Genomic DNA, 17,202 nt, shown 5'->3' with positions numbered 1-17,202 from the left:
AGGTCGCTCGAAGCACGCCAAGAGACATACGTGATGAGGTTATGCTAACTTCAGTACTAAGGGCATGGTGTGTAGTTGTTGTGCTTGTCACATTCTGAGAGACTGGGTGGCCGTGGTCATTGTGTTTGGGTTATGTACAGTGGTTGAAGTGCTTCGGGTATGCATGTACATGTTGAACAGCTAAGGTGTTTATTGATAGACTGGGATATTTTGGCCACTTGGAGATATAAAGGGGCTTTTGCCATGTCAGGAGACCGGGGAGCACATGGCCTGCTTACAGAATGAGGAGCTTTTGGCATGCTGAGCATCTACGGGACATTTGACATGTTGAATACCTCGGGAGCTTGCCAAGTTGCTGGTGAGCGAAGTTTATGTTGACAATCAGTACGTACCTACCATGTCATTTCTATCACATGTATTAATTTTACGACATGCATTAAAGAGGGATGCGGAAATGTTATTTTTAGGACATGCATTAAAGAGGGATGCGGCAATGTTATTTTTAGGACATGCATTAAAGAGGGATGCGGCAATGTTATGGGCTGCTGCTGCTTGGGCAACCCTCTAAGTAAAGAAAGGTCGTCTGATGACAGTCTGCATTTAAAAAGCATTTCATCTGTGACTGAGAAAAACTGTACAAATTTCTGCCATTATTGAATCTGTTTGCGCATGTCAAATGGGCTAGTTGTAATAGTCTGTTTTCCAATATGTCATCTTACTTTATTTCATAAGAATTCATATACTTCCTTTGAAATGTATTGTTAACCTTTTCAAGACTTACTATTTAAGTCTTTGTAGGATCTCTTTCATAACCTATACTCCTTTCTGATGTTTTTGGTCGGTTTATACTTTCGTTCCAGTCAAGAATTGCAATATTTGTTATGCCCTCCCTTCGAATAAGGAGGGGTATATTGTTTTGCAGATGTCGGTCAGTCGGTTGGTCTGTCGGTCGGTATGTAGACCAATCCGTTTCCGGATGATAACTCAAGAACGCTTGAGCCGAAGATCATGAAGGTTGATAAGGAGGTTGGTCATCACCAGCAGATGTCCCTATTGATTTTGAGATCAGTATGTCAAAGATCAAGGTCACATTGATCCGGAACAGTTACACGGTTTCCGGATGATAACTCAAGAACGTTTGGGTCTGCGATCATGGAAGTTGATATGGAGGTTGGTCGTGATCAGCAGGTGACTTTTTGATTTTGAGGTCAGTTTGTAAAAGATCAAGGTCACAGTGTCCCGAACAGTTAGACGATTTCCGGACGATAACTCAGTAATGCTTGGGCCTAGGATCGTGAAAGTTGATAGGGAGGTTGATCATGCATAAAAAGCATAATTAAGTACGTTTTAATGCAGAATTGCTAAATGAAGATGTTTTTGTTCTTTCAAACTATGTGTATGTACAACACCAATTAAGAAGATGTCAACCAACCTGCAAAATTTCGAAAGTCACTGGCAGGAAGTGCAACAGTGTTATTGGAATGACTACTCCTTCATCCTGTCCTCCTTCAGAACATAAAAAGTCACGGTCATCAATGGTACGAGTTCAAGCCTATTGTCCATAGAGATGGACACAGTTTGTAGCTAGGATATCAGTCAATTAATACTCAACCAAATCATACTCATCGGTATCTATTTGTTATGTACTTGACCAATATTAAACAAAAAATATTAAGAAAATGTTTATATGCCTGATTTCTCCATTGGTAGTCTCCAGGACTATGATATAAAGAATTTTTTTCTCCTGGAAGATTATCTCTCAATGCATGTAAATACAGGCTAGGTTTTCCTGCTTCTTCAATGACTTTCATTCGGGAGTTCGGATAGTGAAAGCTGTCATTCACAAGATGTCCGTACGAACCATCTTCTTCAGTTGCAATCCTGCAAATATTTTGAATTGAAAATAAAAGCCTATAACAAAAGACTGAAAAAATAAATAAAAAGAACTGCCCCTTGCTGCACAACTTCTAGTCTAGTCCAACAGGCTCATTTTGTAGGACTCGTCCTTATTCACAACCTTGGCAGAGAATGTTGTGTTTCTAATTGACTGAAAAAAAGAAATGTCCTAGTGCTGTTCAGGGTTTGAATTTAAGCTTTCATACTCACAAAATGTGAGTGAAATTTGAAAAATGCAAGCGATCTTTGCACAAACTCGAATAAAATTTAGCTATTGAAAACTTCCAGAATGAAAGGTAAACAGAGCACGCGCGCCTTACAGCTGATTGTGACATTTTGAGAATTGATGCCTTCTTTTCAAGAACCTTATTACCGTTATGCGTGAATTGTCCAGACATGCCTTAATCTCTGAAGCGGAAGTCTTATTAAAACATTTGATTAACTGACAATTTACAGTGAATCTTGATAAACGACTTGCAGAAAGTGTATTCTATCATTCAGTTTCGACCAATATTGCCGGGATGCCTAATCCTCCCCATGATATTCGGCCATTATGTGTCAGTGTGATTGTTAACAGAAATGAAGGTGTGATTGAATAAACGATTATTCAGTCACGGTCGATGCTGTCATATTTCCGTGTGAAATGCACGTCAGTAACGGTTCGTTTCACCAAAAAGGTACTGTCTGATTGGGTTACAATATGGTTGTGTACAATAAATGTAATTGTCGCGCTGAACTTAAGTATAGGATCAATGAACATATGATGTCCGTTACAAAATATGTCAACAGATTCTCTTCTCTCACTCTTTTTATGCCCCCCTTCGAAGAAGGAGGGGTATATTGTTTTGCAGATGTCCGTCGGTAGGTCGGTCGGTCGGTCGGTCTGTCTGTCTGTCGGTCGGAATGTAGACCAATCCGTTTCCGAATGATAACTCAAGAACGCTTGGGCCTAGGATCATGAAAGTTGATAGGGAGGTTGGTCATCACCAGCAGATGACCCCTATTGATTTTGAGGTCTGTATGTCAAAGGTCAAGGTCACAGTGACCCAGAATAGTAAAACGGTTTCCAGATGATAACTCAAGAACACTTGGGCCTAGGATCATGAAAATTGATTGTGAGGTTGGTAATGACCAGCAGATGACCCCTATTGATTTTGAGGTCAGTATGTTAAAGGTCAAGGTCACAGTGACCCTGAACAGAAAAACGGTTCCTGGTGATAACTCAAGAACGCTTAGGCCAAGGGTCACGAAAGATGATAGGAAGGTTGGTCAGGACCAGCAGATGACCCCTATTGATTTTGAGGTCAGTATGTCAAAGGTCAAGGTCACAGTGTCCAGGAACAGTAAAATGGTTTCCAGGCAATAACTCTAGAACGCTTGGGCCTAGTGTCAGGAAAATTGATAGGTTGGCCATGACCAGTAGATGACCTCTATTGATTTTGAGGTCATTAGGTCAAAGGTCAAGGTCACATTGACCAGGAACAGTTAAAACGGTTTCTGATCTTCTTATCCAAAACCATAGGGCCTAGGGCTTTGATTTTGGTATGTAGAAAAATCTAGAGGTCCTCTACCAAGATTGTTCAGATTATTTCCCTAGGGTCAAATATGGCCCCGCCCCGGGGGTCACATGGTTTATATAGACTTATATAGGAAAACACGTTGAAAAAACCTCTTGTCCAAAACCACAGGGCCTAGGGCTTTGATATTTTGTATATGACATCATCTAGTGGTCCTCTACTAAGATTGTTCAAATTATTCCCCTAGGTCAAATATGGCTCCGCCCTGGGGGTCACATGGTTTACATAGACTTATATAGGGAAAAACTTTAAAAATCTTCTTGTCCAAACCACAAAGACTATGGCTTTGATATTTTGTGATGTAGCATCATTTAGTGGTTCTCTGCCAAGTTTGTTCAGATTATCCCTCTAGGGTCAAATATGGCCCCGCCCCAGGGGTCATATTGTTCATATAGACTTATATAGGGAAAAACTAAGAACCTTCATATCCATAACTTACATCATTCAAATTTGGACCACATGTATAGTTTTGAGTGACAAGATGAACCTTGACATGAGTTGACCTTGATCTTGACCTAGTGACCTACTTTCACATTTTTTAAGGTACAGGCTTCAAATTTGGACCACATGCATAGTTTTTTGTTCCAAAATAAATTTGACCTTGATTTTGACCTAGTGACCTACTTTCACATTTCTCAAGCTACAGCCTTCAAATTTGAACCACAAGCATAGTTTTGTGTACTGAAATGAACTTTGATCTTGAGATTGACCTAGTGACCTACTTTCACATTTCTCAAGCTACAGCCTTCAAATTAGGACCACTTGCATACTTTTGTGTACCGAAATGAACTTTGATCTTGAGGTTGACATAGTGACCTACTTTCACATTTCTCAAGCTACAGCCTTCAAATTTGAACCACATGCATAGTTTTGTGTACCGAAATGAACTTTGATCTTGAGGTTGACATAGTGACCTACTTTCACATTTCTGAAGCAGCAGGCTTCAAATTTGGACCGCATGCATATTTTTGTGTTCTGAATTGAAATTTGACATTGATTTTTACCTATTACCTACTTTCACATTTCTCAAGCTACAACCTTCAGATTTGAAGCACATGCATAGTTCTTTCTACCGAAATGATTTTTGACCTTGAAATTGATCTAGTGTCCTGCTTTCACATTTCTCAAGTCACAGCTTTCAAATTTGGACCACATACACATTGTTTTATACCGAAATGAAATTTGACATTGATTTTGACCTTGAGCTAGTCTTGAAATTTGGAACATTCAAAAATGGCTCAGTGGATGGTACCAAGATCACTGTTAGTTGTTAGGTTAATAGGTTAAAGGTCAAGGTCAGATTAAACCAGAATGGTAGAACTTTTGTTTACAGTGACCATATAATATCTGTTCCTTGTGCAATTACTGAATGCATCAAGGGGGGCATTTCGTGTTCGACGAGCTCTTGTTATAATTTGTGTTCCTGCAAATTTTCCATTGGAAACTATTGCCTTTACCAAAACGGACGTAGATGAATGCGCATCATATGTACCAGAGGCATCACATGTAAGGTCTTATAACGTAAACCTTTTCTGCATCGATCGATGACAAATATTGCATTGCTTCTTGAATAAGGAGCCTTGCTGCATATTTTGTTTTTATTAAGACTTTGAATCACACAGATATTCAGAATTCCTTCAAGACTCAGTTCGGTCTTTCTTTCATCGTAAAGCTCTTCGTCAGTTGCACAACGCGAAGAATCCGCTTCTTTGTCACTTAGATGGGAACTGTATGGATATGGACTCTGAAGCTATCTAGATTACGTTAGACCCGTGGTTCTATGCTTTTTGAATCCGTGTATTCATTAACTTCATATGTGACCGTTCCTTCTGCATCTAGCGAACCCTCCAAAATGAACGCTGCCGATAATATTTCAGTATCACATATATCAAGTGAAGTACACATGTACTTGTTGATTTTCATCTTCGGATTTTAGCAGCGTCAAAAGCTGGTCAATGTCTGCCTCTCCCTCCCTCCCTCTCTTTCTCTGTCTGGATAATTTTAAAGGTAATGTGAGGACAGTACACCTATACATGTCATTTCGGGCTCCTCTACCAAATAATGTAGAAGCAACCCTCGGCTTGTTTTGAAGTCTTGGGTTTCGCCCTTCCACCATGATCATTTTTTGGTCAATATTACCGAAATTACATGTCTTTGAGAGAACAAGTGAGGACAACATGTCCCCACATAAATATTGTTTTCACATTATTGGAGAGTAATTTCTAGGGACATGTCCCCACAAATAAGCAAGTTTCGAAGAACGGAGAGTAAGTTCTTGGGACAGGAATAATATACTGTAGGGTCAAGTCCCTACAAAAAATTCGCTGAAAGGTGACTAATTGCTTGAGACATGTCCCCACAATAAAAGCAGAAGAGCGATAAAGTTCTGTGGACAGGAGATAATACTGTACTGTAGGGACATGTCCCCACGAAAAAAAGGCTGAAGTTTCGTTAATAGAGACTAATTTCTGGGAACATGTCCCCACAGAAAAGCAAGTTTCGCTGCAGAGAGCAATTTCTGGGAACAGGAGATTATACAATACAGTAAGGACATGTCCCCACAAAAAGGGCTGAAGTTTTGCTAAAAGAGACTTATGTCTGTAGACATGTCCCCACAGAAAAGCAAGTTTCATTGAAGAGAGTAATTTCTTTGGACAGGCGATAATACTATACAGTAGGGTCATACAAAAGAACAAGTTTTTTCTCAGTCCTACACCATTCTTATCTTCATTTTTTTAATATGTCTGCCTTGTGCAAGAAATCTCCTTCATTTCTCAAACCATCCAGAATTCGCCTCTCTCCAGCTGTGATACACTTTCTTTGGTGGTAACCTGGCTTTTTATGCCCCCGAAGGGAGGCATATAGTTTTTGAACCGTCTGTCCGTCTGTCGGTCTGTCAGTCTGTCGGTCTGTCGGTCTGTCCGCAATTTTCGTGTCCGGTCCATATCTTTGTCATCGATGGATGGATTTTCAAATAACTTGGCATGAATGTGTACCACAGTAAGACGACGTGCAGTGCGCAAGACCCAGGTCCGTAGCTCAAAGGTCAAGGTCACACTTAGACGTTAAAGGATAGTGCATTGATGGGCGTGTCCGGTCCATATCTTTGTCATCGATGGATGGATTTTCAAATAACTTGGCATGAATGTGTACCACAGTAAGACGACGTGCAGTGCGTAAGACCCAGGTCCGTAGCTTAAAGGTCAAGGTCACACTTAGACGTTAAAGGATAGTGCATTGATGGGCGTGTCCGGTCCATATCTTTGTCATCGATGGATGGATTTTCAAATAACTTGGCATGAATGTGTACCACAGTAAGATGACGTGCAGTGCGCAAGACCCAGGTCCGTAGCTCAAAGGTCAAGGTCACACTTAGACGTTAAAGGATAGTGCATTGATGGGCGTGTCCGGTCCATATCTTTGTCATCGATGGATGGATCTTCAAATAACTTGGCATGAATGTGTACCACAATAAGACGACGTGTCACACACAAGACCCAGGTCCGTAGCTCAAAGGTCAAGGTCACACTTAGACGTTAAAGATCATTTTTCATGATAGTGCATTGATAGGCATGTCCGGTCCATATCTTTGTCATTCATGCATGGATTTTAAAATAACTATGCATGAATGTGTGACACAGTAAGACGATGTGTCGCGCGCAAGACCCAGGTCCGTAGGTCAAAGGTCCTAAACTCTAACATCGGCCATAACTATTCATTCAAAGTGCCATCGGGGGCATGTGTCATCCTACGGAGACAGCTCTTGTTCGTTTTTATTCACCCGCTCCTACGAAAAGTTGAGCTAAAAATCAGCTTGAATCAGGAAATTTGCATGCAAAACAATTGTTTTAAAATATCTTGAAATTAACACTTGTGCCCTAAAACTTGTAAAAGTCAATTTCAAGAAGTGACATTATTTAAGTACTTTCTTATTTTCAGTTCGTGACCCTTATTCAGTAATAAACGGCATTTTTGTGTGCAAAAAGCATTAATATACATACGTGATAGCTTTAATTTCACCAGGACGTCTCCTGTTGTACAGCACCAGCTTAGCACTGACTAGTTTAACAGTATGGACATAGTTGTGCCTATCAACCCTCTCCAAATATATCATTGATAGCTTAGTATTAAGGTATACTTTTAGCTTTTTTATGTCGTTCTGTTTTTGAAAGACCTGCCTTTTGTTGAATTGTCTTTCAACAAGAATTGTTCGTGCAAGTTTGGTAACTTTTGTGCTCCAGGAAATATTCATAGCTCTAAGAAGTCTTTCACCTACTTCTGTCTTCTTGTCTTTCCTAAAAAATGCCAGACCTACCTTGATATTGACAAGTCGTTTTATATCATGACAAAGTTATATTGCATTCGAGGGATTTTCAAGGTGCTCTGGTGCTTGGCCTGCTGTGACCATAGGGTGATACGAAACCAATCTGAACTAAAACTTACCATGTACTTCACTTATAACGTCAGCTACAGGTTCATCCATTTAGGAATGATCTCCATAGATGCTGTTTCACAGGCTGTATTTACAGATGTTCGTTTCCTTTCGCCGGTAAGTGGAAGAATGACATCACAGTCACCTGGAAGAATGGCATCACAGTTCATTGGAAGAAAGATGTCAACATTTTAGTCAAGGGAAAGTGTGACTGACTGATAGCCATGTCATATGAAAAACACGATCCTTATGTACATGTACTGACACGAAAACAAGCTGAACTAGAACATACCATGTACTTCACTTATAACGTCAGCTACAGGTTAATCCATTATGAGAATGTTCTCAATAGAGGCTCTTTCACAGACTGTATTTACAGCTATTCGTTTCCTTTTACCAGTAAGTGGAAGAATGACATCACTCACCTGGAAGAATCGCATCACTGTCACCTGGAAGAATGGCATCACTGTCTACTGGATGAAAGAAGTCAAGAATTTAAGCAAGGGAAATTGTTACTAACTGGTTTAATCATATTTTATTGCTTATTAATATTTACATTTATAACAAGAAACATTAAAAATGTACATGTACAGCCAAGAAAATAAGCAAATGGGTCGGGCCACAAGTTCTCACAACATCAGTAAACGGCCCTTCCCAAAAGCTGATAGAGATACCTAATTATCTGTATATTCACTCCAGCTGAAATAAAAGATAAATGAAGCAGGGTTTCAGAAATGCCATGTGCAGAGCCAAGGAGCTACCAGAAAATTCTGTCGGGCTTAATATTTTTCAGAGCGTGCCCGTCGGGCTACCTTGAAACCTGAAATCGAGTAGCCAAGAAATAAGTACTCTACTGTTGTCTTTATGCATAACTTTGACACTTGTTTATCGGACGATACGTGCCGGAATCATTAATAATCTTACCACCTATTGTCACAGTCCGCAAACAACTGTTTTAAATCCTACCCAGAGGCAAATGTTTAATATTAGACTGATCCAATAGCATCCAAGCCGCTGATCTGTAGTGTTAAAACCAATATGCAAACCAGTCTTAAAACTACATTAATTGTACCGCCACCTGGTTATTTTTTGGAAATAACTTGAGAACCACTTGACCTACAATGTTGAAACTTAATAGGATGATTGGACATGCAGAGTAGATGACCCCTATTTATTTTGAGGTCACTTGATCAAAGGTCAAGGTCACAGGAGCCTGAACAGTGACTTGAGAACCACTAGACCACGAGTGTTGAAATTTAGCGGGATGACTGGACATGCCAAGTAGATGATACCTATTGCAGCCAACCATCAGTGTCTCTTTGACTTTCGATCCTGACCCCTATTGACTTCTTGCCTATAGGACTTTGCATTGGGGGAGACATGCGCTTTTTTACAAAAGCATTTTCTAGTTTGATTTTAGGGTCGCCAGACGTAAAAAAATGAATGACCTTTAAACGATTTTTTTCTCATGTATCTCATGATGGATCATCACCAAACTTGCTCTTTCAAATTTGTTAACATTGTTCTGACTGACCGATTAAAGAGACCGCAATAGCCAAAATCAGAAAATCCAATGTGGACATTTCTAATTAACCGCTTGATGACTCAACTTGATCTGTAGCATCCATGCACGTTCCTCAGATTTGTTTAAATGGTTTCGCTTGACTGATTACAGGGGCCACCAGGAAACCTTTGAAGATTTCTACACAAGCTGAATCATCACCAAACTTGGTATGTAGCGTCCTAGTAAGGTGTTCTCTAATTTGTTCATATGGTTCCGCTTGACTGATTTTAAAGGCGTACGCGTTTCCGTGATATGATAGACGAAATTTTCTCAATAATAGAATTTCTTCAAACCGTGTGTATGCCTTTAAGGGCTGCCAGAAGAAAAGGAGAAAAATCGTAAAATGCCTTTTCCTCATGAACCACAGATTTATCATGAGATGTGAAACCAAAATTTGTAGTCCTGTTTGGCGCCATATAACCTATACTGTGTTGGTGCGCCGTAAAACCCAAACCAAATTGTCATCACCATACGTAGTCTTTAGCATCCTTGTAATGTCCTCTGTCGGGTTTTTCAAATGGTTTCGACTGACTGATTTTAGGGGCTGCCAGAGGTATAAATAGAAAATCGTTTTAAAGAACTTGTAATGAATAAGTTGAAGAAACATCATCAAACATGGTTTTATAGCGTTCTGATAAGGTCCTCTCAATTTTGATATAATATGAAAAATAATAAATATAACGTCACACGTCTTGTAACAAGAAAGGAGTTTATAAGATATGCAGGGCTGATAGCGTTTTTCGAATGTTTCACACAATCTTTCCTTTGGTGTTCCTGTACCAAAATTGTTAAATCATCACTATAGCGCCAAACAAGCATGTTTGAGGTATGAAACTCAGGTGAGCGATTTGGGGACATGATGGCCCTCTTTCATATTAGAGAAGGTATTTACAAATGTACTGTACTTTGTGTAGTCGATAAAAAAACGCAGTCAAAATTTACTAATATGTACTCAATGTACTTTGAAAACTTATACAAGTATTTATTATTTAGTCTTCCATTCTCTGTACATTACAGTATATTGTAAATATTTGTAAATAAAGGACGTGTCATTAATCTATTTTTATGCCCCCGAAGGGAGGCATATAGTTTTTGAACCGTCTGTGGGTCTGTCCGCAATTTTCGTGTCCGGTCCATATCTTTGTCATCGATGGATGGATTTTCAAATAACTTGGCATGAATGTGTACCACAGTAAGACGACGTACAGTGCGCAAGCCCCAGGTCCGTAGCTCAAAGGTCAAGGTCACACTTAGACGTTAAAGGATAGTGCATTGATGGGCATGTCCGGTCCATATCTTTGTCATCGATGGATGGATTTTCAAATAATTTGGCATGAATGTGTACCACAGTAAGACGAGGTGCAATGTGCAAGACCCAGGTCCGTAGCTCAAAGGTCAAGGTCACACTAAGACGTTAAAGGATAGTGCATTGATTGGCGTGTCGGTCCATATCTTTGACATCGATGGATGGATTTTCAAATAACTTGGCATGAATGTGTACCACAGTAAGACGACGTGCATTGCGCAAGACCCAGGTCCGTAGCTCAAAGGTCAAGGTCACACTTAGACGTTAAAGATCATTTTTCATGATAGTGCATTGATGGGCATGTCCGGTCCATGTCTTTGTCATTCATGCATGGATTTTAAAATAATTATGCATGAATGTGTGACACAGTAAGACGATGTGTCGCGCGCAAGACCCAGCTCCGTAGGTCAAAGGTCCTAAAATCTAACATCGGCCATAACTATTCATTCAAAGTGCCATCGGGGGCATGTGTCATCCTACGGAGACAGCTCTTGTTGTAATATTCATTTCATCCCTGTATGTTTGTCTTCCCATTTTAAGAGTTCGCCTTGCCGTTCGTCTGACCTGATTTCAGTCGAGGGGCCGAGTGGTGACAGTCGCTGACGTCTAATCACTTGCCCCTCACCGATTTGGGTTCAGCCTCTCGGGGCGTTGAATTCTTCATGTGAGGAAGCTATCCAACTGGTTTGTGGAAGGTCGGTGGTTCTACCCGGGTGCGCCCGCCCGCTTAGCTCAATAGGTAAGAGCGTTGGTCTACGGATCTCGGGGTCGCGAGTTCGATCCTCGGGCGGGGCGTATGTTCTCCGTGACTATTTGATAAACGACATTGTGTCTGATGTCATTAGTCCTCCACCTCTGATTCATGTGGGGAAGTTGGCAGTTACTTGCGGAGAACAGGTTTGTACTGGTACAGAATCCAGGAACATTGGTTAGGTTAACTGCCCGCCGTTACATGACTGAAATACTGTTGAAATACGGCGTTAAACCCAAAACAAACAAACAAATCTACCCGGGTGCTTGCTCATGACGATATAATGCACAGAGGGGCACCTGGGATCTTCCTCCACCATCAAAGCTGGAAAGTCGCCATATGACCTATATTTGTGTCGGCGTGACGTTAAACCTGACACAAAACAAATATTTAATCCCCCGCCACAAGTGGTGGGGGTTATAGGAATGGTCTCCGTCCGTCTGTCCGTAACACTTTCGTGTCCGCTCCGTATCTTCTAAACCCCTTGAAGGATTTTCATGAAACTTTGGTCAAATGATCACCTCATCAAGTCAATGTACATAATCCATGAGTCAGCCATGCCGGCTCATGGTCAAGGTCACAGCTCAAGATCAAATGTTTGAGCCTTCCATTTTTATCCGCTTTATATCTCCAAAACCCCTTGAAGGAATTTTATAAAACTAGGGTCAAATGATCACCTTATCAAGACGATGTACAGAACCCATGAGTCAGCCATGCCTGCTCAAGGTCAAGATCGCAACTGGGGGTCAAAGGTTTGAGCCTTCTATTTTGTGTCCGCTCTATATCTCCTAAACCCCTTGAAGGATTTTCATGAAACTGGTCAAATGATCACCTCATCAAGACGATGTGCCAAACTCATGAGTCAGCCATGCAGGCTCAAGGTCAAGGTCACAACTCAAGGTCAAAGGTTTTAACGTTCCATTTCGTGTCCGCTCTATATCTCCTACACTCCTTTAAGGAATTTTATAAAACTTTGGTCAAATGACCACCTTATCAAAACGATGTGCAGAACTTACGAGTCAGCCATGCTGGCTCAAGGTCAAGGTCACAGCTTAGGGTCAAAGGTTTGAGCCTTCCATTTTGTGTCCACTCATCTCCTAAACCCCTTGAAGGAGTTTCATCAAACTTGGGTCAAATGATCACCTCATCAAGAGCTCACTAGTCAGCCATGTCAACTCAAGGTCAATGTCACAACTCTAGGTCAAAGGTTTGAGCTCTGTATTTCCTAAACCCCTTGAAGGATTTTCATGAAACTTGGGTCAAATGATCACCTTATCAAGATGTTGTGCAGAATTCATGAGTCAGCCATATCAGTTCAAGGCCAAGGTCACAGCTAAACGTCAAAGGTTTACCCTTTCACTAACCATAATAATGGCGGGGGATTTAGCTGTCTTTCAGACTGCCTTGTTCGGTCAACTTTACAGTTTAGGTTGTTGGGATGGTCCATGTGGTATTATAATTATAAAAGTAGTGTTTGATTTTTGTACTGATTATTCTAATAAAGGTACATTCAATTCACGAAAATAGTATAGGATGACTTCTCGAGACAAATGTTATTCAATTTGAAAAATGACCTTACTGGGACCATAATTCCACAAAAAAATTTTACTAGTGGAACTTGTCGACGCTATCAGGTTTTGTTCTTGCTGATTTGTTTAACGTCACACCGACACAGTATAGGTCATATGGCGAATTTACAGCTTTTATAGTGGAGGAGGACCCTAGGTACCCGTCCGTGCATTTTTCAATCACGAGCTGGCACCTGAGTAAAACCACTGACCTTCCCTAAGCCAGTTGGATGGCTTCCTCACATGTAAAATTCAATGCCCCGAGTAAGGCTGGAATCCACATCGGTGAGGGGCAAGTGACTGGAAGTCAGCGACCTAAAGCATTCGGCCGCGGAGGTCCCTTAGAAAATTTCTTGTTAGGAACAAAGAAGTGAAATACCAGCAGACTCTGATAAGTATGACTCTTCACTGTTGCGGACGGTCTTCAGCGGATGGCTAATATACTTTTAACCACAACACCGCCAGTCTCAATTATCTTTATAGACGGCCTTGATAGCCTAGTGGTAGAGCGTCCGCTTTGAGTGCGGGAGGTCGTGGCTTCGTTTCCCGGCTGCTTTATACCAAAGACATAAAAATAGTACTTAAAAGAAAAGTGCTAGGACTGGTCAGCCTCGGTGTCAGTATAATGTGACTGGGTGGGATATCATGTCACGTGTTTACGGCATATTATTCCAGTGAGGTAGCACCATAAAGTTTGACATTATGATCACTGCTACAAGTAGACACCGTCGTTTTACATGACTGAAAAATTGTTGAAAAAGATGTTAAACCCTAACACACACAGACACACGCACGCACACACGCACCTACCTTTTTATTGACGGACGTATTTTGTGATGGCGCGTGCGATTTGCATACTTGTGTGGCTACAGGAACAATAGGTAATAGTACTTTTTCTTTGATGTTACTCATTTCGTAAGCTTTTATGTGGCTTTTTTTTCTTTTACGTGGCTAAAACTACAAGAAAAGGAGAAGAAAAGAGTAGCCACATAAATACCAAAATAAATGATCGTCCGTCCTTTTGTCCGTCCGTCATTATCCGTGTCCGGAGCATAACTTTAAAACCATAACAGGTATTTACTATACTTGGGATGTAGGTAGGTGGTGATAGTGAGACGATGTGAAAAATGCATTTACCAGGGTGATAGGCCAAAGGTCAAGGTCAAATCTGCCTATCATATTTGTGTCCAGAGCATAACTTATATAGAGGATATTACATTAGTGTCTTTTCATACTGAATTTATTAAACGAGTTGAATAAAATAATAAAATGCGAGGCTCTACCGAGCATTTTATCAATTTTATTCAACTCTAATAAATTCGATGTGGAAAGTCACCAATGTTGTATTCTTTTTATCACGTGTTAGCTTTTCCTGAACATGAAAAAATCTACTTTCTTTTACTATATAAACAAGTCAATTTGACCAACGTCTCCTATATATAAACAATGTCGACGACAAATCTTTATTACACTAGTGTATTATCATTTTTATTTAATGACATTTATTACACGCCCGCGACGTCAAACATGTGATAAAAAAGGTATTGACATGAAACTTGTAATATAGCCAGGTGGTGATGAGACGCTTTTACCAATTAGTAAATAAAGTGTTTTTAAAAATACTGTAGATGATTTTTAAGTTACCTTCGAAAGAATCACAAGCATTTCAGACAATGCAAATAGCAGTTAAAGTAGTTAAATTCCCTTTTGTTACTTTGTAATCGCTTATATTTCATGGAGTGTCAAAACTTAATTATTGAAAATAGTATTTTCGTCGGGTTTTTCCATACTTTAAGAATCCCCGGATATACACAATCAGTAATGGCAACCGTAAGGAGTAGTTTCGAGATTTCGTAAGATGATTTGGCCGTAAATTGTATGTTTGGTTAACTAGGTATTAACCATTTTTTTCACAGATTCATTAATCGTTTTAGTCCCGGTTTCTCTCGGCATTGTTTACACCCCGAAATAAATGTTCGCGAATGCGCCGAGATTCAAAACACCGAGTACATTTGAGGACTTCACAAAATGAAAGCCTTAGAAATTAAAGATTTTAACACCAGACTGTAAATCGATACGTCTAAAGGTAGCTATTGCTTCTTGTTTACGAAAGGTACCGTATCAGAAAAATAAACCAGCAACTATAAGCAATAGCAGAATTTATTTTGAAAAGAAACATTTCAAATACCTTGAATAGTTTAAGTATCCTTAAAGACCTAGTGTTATAATTTTTGATAGTCCAAATCCTGTCCTGGTCAAATTTTAATTCAACTTATTCAAGTCAATATAATTCCAATTCTCACACAGAACCTTTTGAAGTATGAATATTTAAATTAATAATGTTGATTGTTAAAATGTTCAGTTAATATTTTGTTATTGAGAAAAACAGGAAAGTTTTGCAATAAACTGTTGATTAGTTCTTTTGCCACAAGACAGTTTCCCGGAAAATACAAGCACTTTCATTTATCATCAAGACTTAAAAAGATTCTGCAAAACCCAGAAAAAAACTGGACTTCAAAATATTTTTACACCATGTTTATCAGCTTTTGTGATTGACACTTCTGGAAAACCATGGAATATAAATAACTTGATGACATACATAATGTGTCAAAATAAGGACAGATTTTTCTATAAACAAGAGCAAACAAACAGTGATCAGTATTTGCAATAAAACAGTGAGGCATTATTTGGAATGACATCTACATAAAATATGTATAGGTAAAGTAAAATTTAAAGGTGGTCAGTCACATTTGAGTAATTCCGACATTTTTCAGCGTTCGTAATCAGTGGGCATTCGGACGTCGATTCAACGTTGCATTTTGGTTGAAAATGTAAGTTTTTTAGACGTCGAAGTCTGACGTCGATTCAACGTCGGTTTTCGGACGTCGATTCAACGTCGGGTTTCTGACGTTGTTTAGACGTCATATTTCTGATATTTATAATATCGGTTTTCTTTCCAAGAAACAGCATTAATAATTTCATCTTTATAAATCCTTTTATTTATAATGTAACATTAAAATTTTTTTCGATCGACATCTATCGTCATGATAAATAAGGTCAACATCAATTCGTTGTAGTCAGTTGAGAGCTTTCTGCTTTGATCATGTTGTTTGTTGAATCTCTCAAAATCATCACAATTATCAGTGCAAAGTTCATCTGAAAAATATAAAATGTGAATGTTCAGTTATTTCAAAGGCATTCTGAAAGTTTAAATTTAAACATTATATTCAATGTTAACTCTTCTTAGAAGTATCAAGTATGTTTATAAGTTTTATTTTATAGTTAAAAGTTTCTTGTTCTTACGAATTGTATGAATTTTCTAAGGCGGATAATAAATGATATGATAAGTCAGATAATTAAGAAATAAATATTGAAATACTTACTTTCTACAAATCGTGTTGAATATTAATCCATACAGTTGCGCTAAATGTCTGCAAAACTCATGACCAGAGTCATCACATGTAAGGTCTTCTCTACATCGATCGATGACAGATGTACCAGTGGGGGCACACCCTGTGTCCTTGAGACACATTCTAGTTTCTTCAAATTTAAGTGTATTTTTGCAGCATGTGTATGTGCAGCACCAATTAAAAAGAAAATGTCAACCAACCTGCAAAATTTCGACAGTCACTGGCAGGCAGTGTAACAGTGTTCTTGGAATAATGACTACTCCTTCACCCTGTCCTCCTTTAGAACATAAAAAGTCATGGTCATCAATGGTACGAGTTTAAGCCACTCATCCATAGAGATGGACACAGTTTGTAGAGTATCAATCAATTAATACTCAACCAAATCATACTCATCTGTGTTTATTTGTAATGTACTTGACCAATAAACAAAAAAAAAAAAATATTAAAAAATTCTATATAACTGATTTCTTCATGGGTAGTCTCCAGGACTATAGTTATAAAGATTTTCTTCTCCTGGAAGAATATCTCGCAATGCATGTAAATACAGGCTATGTTTTCCAGTTTCTTCAATTGGCTTTCATTCGGGGATAAGGGCATTGAAAGCTGTCATTCACAAGACGTCCATACGAACCAGCTTCTTCAGTTGCAATCCTGCAAAATATTTTAAATTGGAAATAAAAGCCTATAACAAAAGGCCG

Source organism: Mercenaria mercenaria, chromosome 8, assembly GCF_021730395.1.
Source record: "Mercenaria mercenaria strain notata chromosome 8, MADL_Memer_1, whole genome shotgun sequence".
Classification (NCBI taxonomy): Eukaryota; Metazoa; Mollusca; class Bivalvia; order Venerida; family Veneridae; genus Mercenaria; species Mercenaria mercenaria.
Note: the sequence above shows the minus strand (reverse complement) of the source record.